The 6,513-nt window shown below is 40.3% G+C and overlaps 1 pseudogene; it reads right to left on the reverse strand.

Moving 5' to 3' along the window:
• Window positions 1-1,809: 1,809 nt before the first annotated feature.
• LOC107155327 lies at window positions 1,810-4,644 on the reverse strand (annotated as a pseudogene).
• Between the last annotated feature and the right edge of the window lie 1,869 nt (window positions 4,645-6,513).

A 6,513-nucleotide genomic window follows, 5' to 3' on the forward strand; every position in this document is an offset into this window, starting at 1 on the left:
TCCTTCTATTCAATTGGGATAGTCATACAGCCATAAGGAATTTGACACTTACCATAAAATCTTCTCCTATAAATCCCCAAGGATCTACAAGAGCATTATGTGTCATCCTCTTTCCTCCCAGAGTCTTTCCTTCAAATTCTCCTGGGATCAGGAGAGCCCTGAGTAATCATCCAGCCCCCACAATGTAGAACTCTTCATCATAGACTCTTGAATTACAGAACACAGAGGAAGTTTAGGGAGGACAGAAATCAAACACTTCCATTTGGCAGATGATAAAGTGAAGTAGGTAGATGAAAAAGTTTATCCACATCACACAGTGATCAATAGCCAGAGCTCCACTTCGTAGAAAGCACCCTCAACTTCATGTCACCAGCCTCCATTTCTATCAATGTCATTGACCAAATACCCTGATCGCTGGAAAGTGTACACAGAAATAAACCAAGTTCTCCATGATCAAGTTCAGCTTCATGTCTTCTGAGTTCCCAAGCAAAGGGCTGGTTGTCTTCTTCAAGGAAACAGAAGATTTTTTATCATAGCTTTTATCATAGAATTTCAGAGAAGAGAGATCAAGAGGCCATTTTATCTACCCCTTACAACTGGACATTACCAAACAGAGAATAAGACATATCTTCCCTGACTAAAGATTTCCAATAAAGGACAAGAAGTGCCCTGGTGAGTTAGGGCACCTGAGTGTTCAGGCTCATTTACTGATAAGCATAAGCAAAATAAAATTGCCCTATAAATCTAAGTAATGCTGTGTAGAATCATGGGTGTGTGAGGCTGGCATCAATCCTCTTACACAGTTCTATCTGCTACAGACCTACCAAATTTGCTTTTGTGCTTTTGCTAAAAGTGTCTTTGAAATACCCAGAGCTTTACAAGATTTTGTAAGATACAACCTTTCCCTTTTCCACATAGCCTCTTATCTATTAGTAATGAAAGCTGATGATCACAGTATTTAAAGAAAAGATAAGAAAATGAAAAGAGGGACAAGGAAGGCATCATGGTTAGGATCTGTAGAGCAAAGAAGGGCTTTGGGCATTAAATTCTACAGTAAAGTGAAATGTATCCTATGGCTTTTCACTGGGTTCACTTATTATTCCCTTGATGGATTTAAATACTTATTGTTTATTTTGTTTTGAGAGGGGGTCTCTCCCTAAATATGATGCTGGCTTTGAACTTGCCATCTTCTTCTCTCAGTCTCTTATGTCTTTTGGTATTATAGGTGTGCACGGCCATGCCCCACCCACTCTCTTTATCACCATAGCAAAGTGAAAGGAAAACTTCCACGTATTACCCTGGAGTTATCACTCAGCTACCCACTACACAATCCACATTCACCCCTTTAATTGTGTTTGCATCTCTCAGATAAAGTCTTTGCTATTAGCTACTGACACAATGGTGCCATTTGATTTTCATTTGTGACTTACTGCTCCTGAACTGAGCCACAGTTAACAAAATTAAAGCCATGAATTTTTTCCCTACTTAGACATTTGTGACTTCCATAAAGGACACTGGAATGTATAAGATGTAGGTTTCATGAATAGTCCACATCAATAGAACTGCGTGAAATCATTTGGAAACTTAAATTTAGATTCAATTGGTATTTTAGAGTTGATCCTCAGTGAATAAGAAACATTAAAAATAAACTCAAAACACCAAGCAATTTGGCATTATTCACTGTATCATGCCAATTCCCTTTATTTGAAAACAAGCATTTTGCAAATAAACAATTCTTCCTTTAAATTCAAGCACTAAAAAGAAAGTAGACTTTTGATTGCTCAAGAAGGAAATGCACTTGCCCCCTGGTTAGCAGATTAGCAACAGCCCAGGGAGATCTCACTTTGTCATGAGGTGGTTCTGGTCACCTTGCCCAGCAATTGTGTCATTCTTCTTAGTTGTTTGTAAAGATGAGATCTTGATTCTTAAAGGGTTGATCTATATATCTGAAGTACAATTCATTGGCCCATCAATGTCTTAATGAAGGATGTTGTTGTTATGTTTATAAGGCCACTGAAGATTTAGCATGGCTTTGCTGAATGAACTTGAACCATTGTTTCTCAGCTCATAAATGTGCTGAACAACTGGTCTAATATCTTATTCAGTCTTGGGTTTCTCCATGTGCTCCCAATTTGGAATAGGAAGAAAGATATGATCAGAACTTGAGACTCCTCTTATCTCAACAGCAGCTATAACAGCAAGGTCAACTCTGTAAGATACAACTGGACTTACTTTATCAAAAAGATTAGAACTTTGACATTGTAAATAAAATTTCACAATCTCTGATTGCTGGTGTAACACTGAATCAAAGACCAGCCAAAAGTTGAGTTCCAGCCTTCATTGGGTTTCCTATGTCACATAGCACTTGGTGGGTTTGGCTTTCTGTCTTAACTGCATGAGAAAGTCTTGCTAATCCTTCACTGTTCCAGTCAACCCTGATGAAATCAGCCTTTGGTGGCATGGAAATGCTGAGCTCAGCTTCATAGCCATGTTCTCCTTGATTCTGAGCCTTAACAATCAATGTGAGAGGGTTGTTGTCTCCAACATAGATCTTCTTTTGATCACTATATACAGAAACTTCCAGTTTGGGTTTACAGACATTGTCTTCACCACAGTCAAGTAGAAAATGAGTGCATCCACTGATGTTGGCAGGGGTGAACTGGTTAAGGATGGGTCACAAGCTGTGGCATCAGCAGCTGTCCTATAATGCAACTGATGCTCCATAAAAATAATAATTGGAGTAAGTTTGTCTCTAAATTCAGATTCATCCTGCAGATATGCTATCAGCTCTTTCACACTGCATCTGCTCCCTCTAGAAATTGTCATGTTCTTGGAGTGACCTGGGAACCTGTTATGGAGAAACAGTGCTTGCCGAATTGATCCTTTTTGCTTGAGTATATACAAAAGAAGCTCCATCTGGAAGTTAAGTTTCCTTGGAAGTGCTCCTTTGCCATCTTCCTTTAAGCAAAACCTGACATTAAAACAGGAAACTTTGAGAGCTGTCCCAGGCAATGGGCAGGTTTTATTGTCTTGCGGGTATACTTGAAAGCCAGCATTTATGGTGATAACAGGTCTGGTCCTGTATAAGACAGCTCCATCTACACAAAAAGCTCCTACAATGAAATCTGGATATCCATTCTTGTCTATGTCTGTGGCTCCCTTCCTGGAATAGTCAAAGCTTGGTGGCATGCTCTCTGCAGCCCAATGCCCTTCAAGGATCTGAGATGGCACCATGTTCAAGCCTGTTGATCTTCCATTGAAGATGTAAACAATTCCTTTTTTATCTTCATCCCCATTTGGAGCAGCGATTGCAATATAATTGAAACCATCCTGGTCCAGATCTCCCAAAGGAGCTATGGCACTACCAAACTGTGCTAAGACCTCAAACCCATTCAGCTTGGTAGTCTGGAATTCTCCTGAAGCTTTCTGCAGAGACACAGAGACCTGCCCCACCTCTTGGAGTTTGACATCAGAGCCTCAATCCATGAAAAATGGTGCTCCAATAAACACATCTGCATAATCATCCCCATTAAAGTCAGTGGCAGCTACAGAAAATCTGAAATATGCAGCCATCTGCTCACCAGTAAAATTGTGCAAGGAAGACATGTTTTTCCCATCATAAAAATAAACCACTCCCAGAGTCCTTGCTGCTTTTGGAACTCTCGAAACAAAGTCATTTATGCCATCACCATTGAAATCTCCAACAGCCAGTGAGTAACCCAACTAACTGTCATCAAAAATTGCTTGAACATTGGGGTCATATTTCGATAAGATTTCTGCCAATTGATCCAAGATGAGCTGACATTGTTAATAAAAACTACCAGGGCCACCAAGAAGTACTCTGTCAGCTTTAGTAAAATCAATGCTGAATCCTCCTTGACAAAATCCCTGTCCATCAGCATCAATATTTTTTGACTTGCATGGAACATACTCATCAGTCTTTATTCCATCTTGAAGAAAGCAAATCCAACAGGCTCTCTCTGGTGTTTCAGCTCACTCCTCCAGTGGTACAAGGGAGCACAGGCCAAAAATTTATCCAGTTTTGACCTCACAGTTGCTCTAAACCACTGGCGGGATTTAAACTCCCATGGATCATCCTTGGCATAATCTCTATTGCCTGTTGCATCAAATTCAGTTGGCTGGCACTTGTGGCTAGAAGGCCAGTCACATTTGAGGACTTACCTTCCTTCTACAATCCCGAGCTGGGTAGTGTTTGCTTAAAGGAGCTTCTACCAGAAAGGCGCTGGGCACGAAGAAGAAGAAATCCACCGCTTAAACAAAGTAACTTCCCTCTGGATCAGAGTACTCTGCAGGACTGTTCACTCTAGGTTGAAGGCGCTGCAGAGGCAGCAGGAGTCCTGAGATAGAAGAAGGAGGAGGCAGGGGCCAACGCGCACTTGGCCGAGTGCGCCCAAAATGCCAAGCTTGGAGCGGCCGCCACTACTGGGGCTCACGGTGCCAGGGGCACGCCGCCTGTGCGCGCCCAAACTTTTGGACTCGCTTCCTAGCTAGCCTGGGACAGCACTGGGAGAGGCAGGAGGGCTGTTTCCAAGAGGCTGCCCTGGAAGGGAGGCGCAGGGTGCAAGAGTTGGGGTCAACAGTGCGGGTGCCCCTCGCCTCCTCTGAGCTCTGTTCAATGCAACATCACAGGCTGGGGACTCTAAAATAGATTTTAAAATATAACTTTTCATAAGTTTAAACCTTGCACAACTTTTATTCATTCTCACTTGCAAACACTAATATCCCATTCATACTTCCTCTGTAATTCATTGATTTTACTATGGCTTCAAGAATTGTTGCATCTTTGTTTTCCTTTTCCTTTTCTTTTTTTGCAGTCTATATGGTGATCTGAAAAGAACATGTTAAAACTATCAAATATGTAAACTACAGTATTCCAAGAGCTTGTGCACAGCAAGGAAAAAAATTCAAGAAATATTTAATGAAATTAATGAATCCACATTTCCCCACTTGTCTTCTGTGTCCTGTGTCATTAAAAGGGAGAATATGTACTGTAGAGGCCATTGGTCTGCTTTAGGGTGATGTTTCTTGCATTTTCATGATCTAAAAGTAGAACTAAAGCATCTCAGCAGTTTCAAGCTGGCACAAGTACATTGCTTTCTAGCTTGAAATGCATAATTAACCAGAAAGCTAGTTGGTGACAGCTAAACTGACTGTTCAAAAAAGGCCCCATTGCAGTTCAAATGAATGCTGAAAAGTGGGGTATCACAGTGATTTTTTTTTTTACAGACAAGCACTATCCACGCAATTGACAAAGGCTCATTTTTCAAAGTTGATGAAAGCTTAAGGGTAATAACAATTATCTCTATTTGTCAAGTACTTGTATCCAAGAGTGTATTTATAATCCTATGGAAATTCTATAATTTCCCAAACCACTGAGCAGGTCCATGCTATTCGCCCTCCCCAGCCCCACAGGAAGCATCTTATCTCAACAGAGAATTGGAGTCAATGATGTAAATTAAGTAATTCTCATAAGGAAGACGGGAGAAAAATGCTATAAAAGCATGCTTCCCAATTTCCAACAGAAATACCCAATAATTGGATAGGATACCAAATTTCACAGCACCAATGAATCTCCTGGTTACAGAATGAGAAAGATACCCAAGCAGGATTAGTGGCTTACAGTTAAGATAGGCTGTTATATCTACTCTTGCTAACAGCAATTTCACAAGAAAAATTAAAATAAATATGGGAAACATTATGGATCAAAGCCAAGGAATGCCTTAAATATAGATTTCTTCAGAAATATGCATGAATACTACCACATCTTTAAATGGCAATTTTTAAGAGATTGTCTTCAAAATACATGATGACTCATGATGTAATAATTGTCCTCTTTCCATCACCTTTTACAAATTAGAATTCTTGGAAGATCCCATGTCCTAATCTGCCTCCCAATTACAAGAAAAAAATTTTTTTCTGGTATTGGGAATTGCACCCCAAGGGCACTTAACTACTGAGTCACATCTCCAACCCTTTTAAAAATATTTTATTTAGAGACAGGGTATCCCAAGTTGCTTAGGGTCTCACTAAGTTGCTGAGGCTGGCTTTAAACTCCTGATCCTTCTTCCTCAGCCTCCAGAGCCACGGGTATTATAGGCGTGCACCCCTGTGCCTAGCTCAAGAAGAAGAAGGAAGTTCACCTTTTCACATTTGTAGTGCAATGCTTACTCTGTCAAGTCTATAGTTGATCTGGACATGTTTCTTTTTTAGAAAAGTTAACAAGAAGAATGAGGTTATTCTTCAAATGACTTTGATGAAATTCAGTCTTTATACTTGAGCTAATAACTCTTTTATTTCTTCATTGTCTTCCTCCCCTCCTTTTCTTCTTTCTGCCTTCTTTCCTCCCTCCTCTCTCCCTCCCTCCCTCTCTCCCTTCTTTCCTTCCTTCCTTTCTTCCTTCTGTGGTTAATCCATGAAACACTCCAGCTATGTCATTCTGATTGTACTAACAACTTGAAATCCAGTTTTAATTTCCATAAATTTGCCTTATTC

The sequence above is a fragment of the Marmota marmota genome, unplaced genomic scaffold, assembly GCF_001458135.2.
Source record: "Marmota marmota marmota unplaced genomic scaffold, marMar, whole genome shotgun sequence".
In the NCBI taxonomy this organism is placed as follows: Eukaryota; Metazoa; Chordata; class Mammalia; order Rodentia; family Sciuridae; genus Marmota; species Marmota marmota.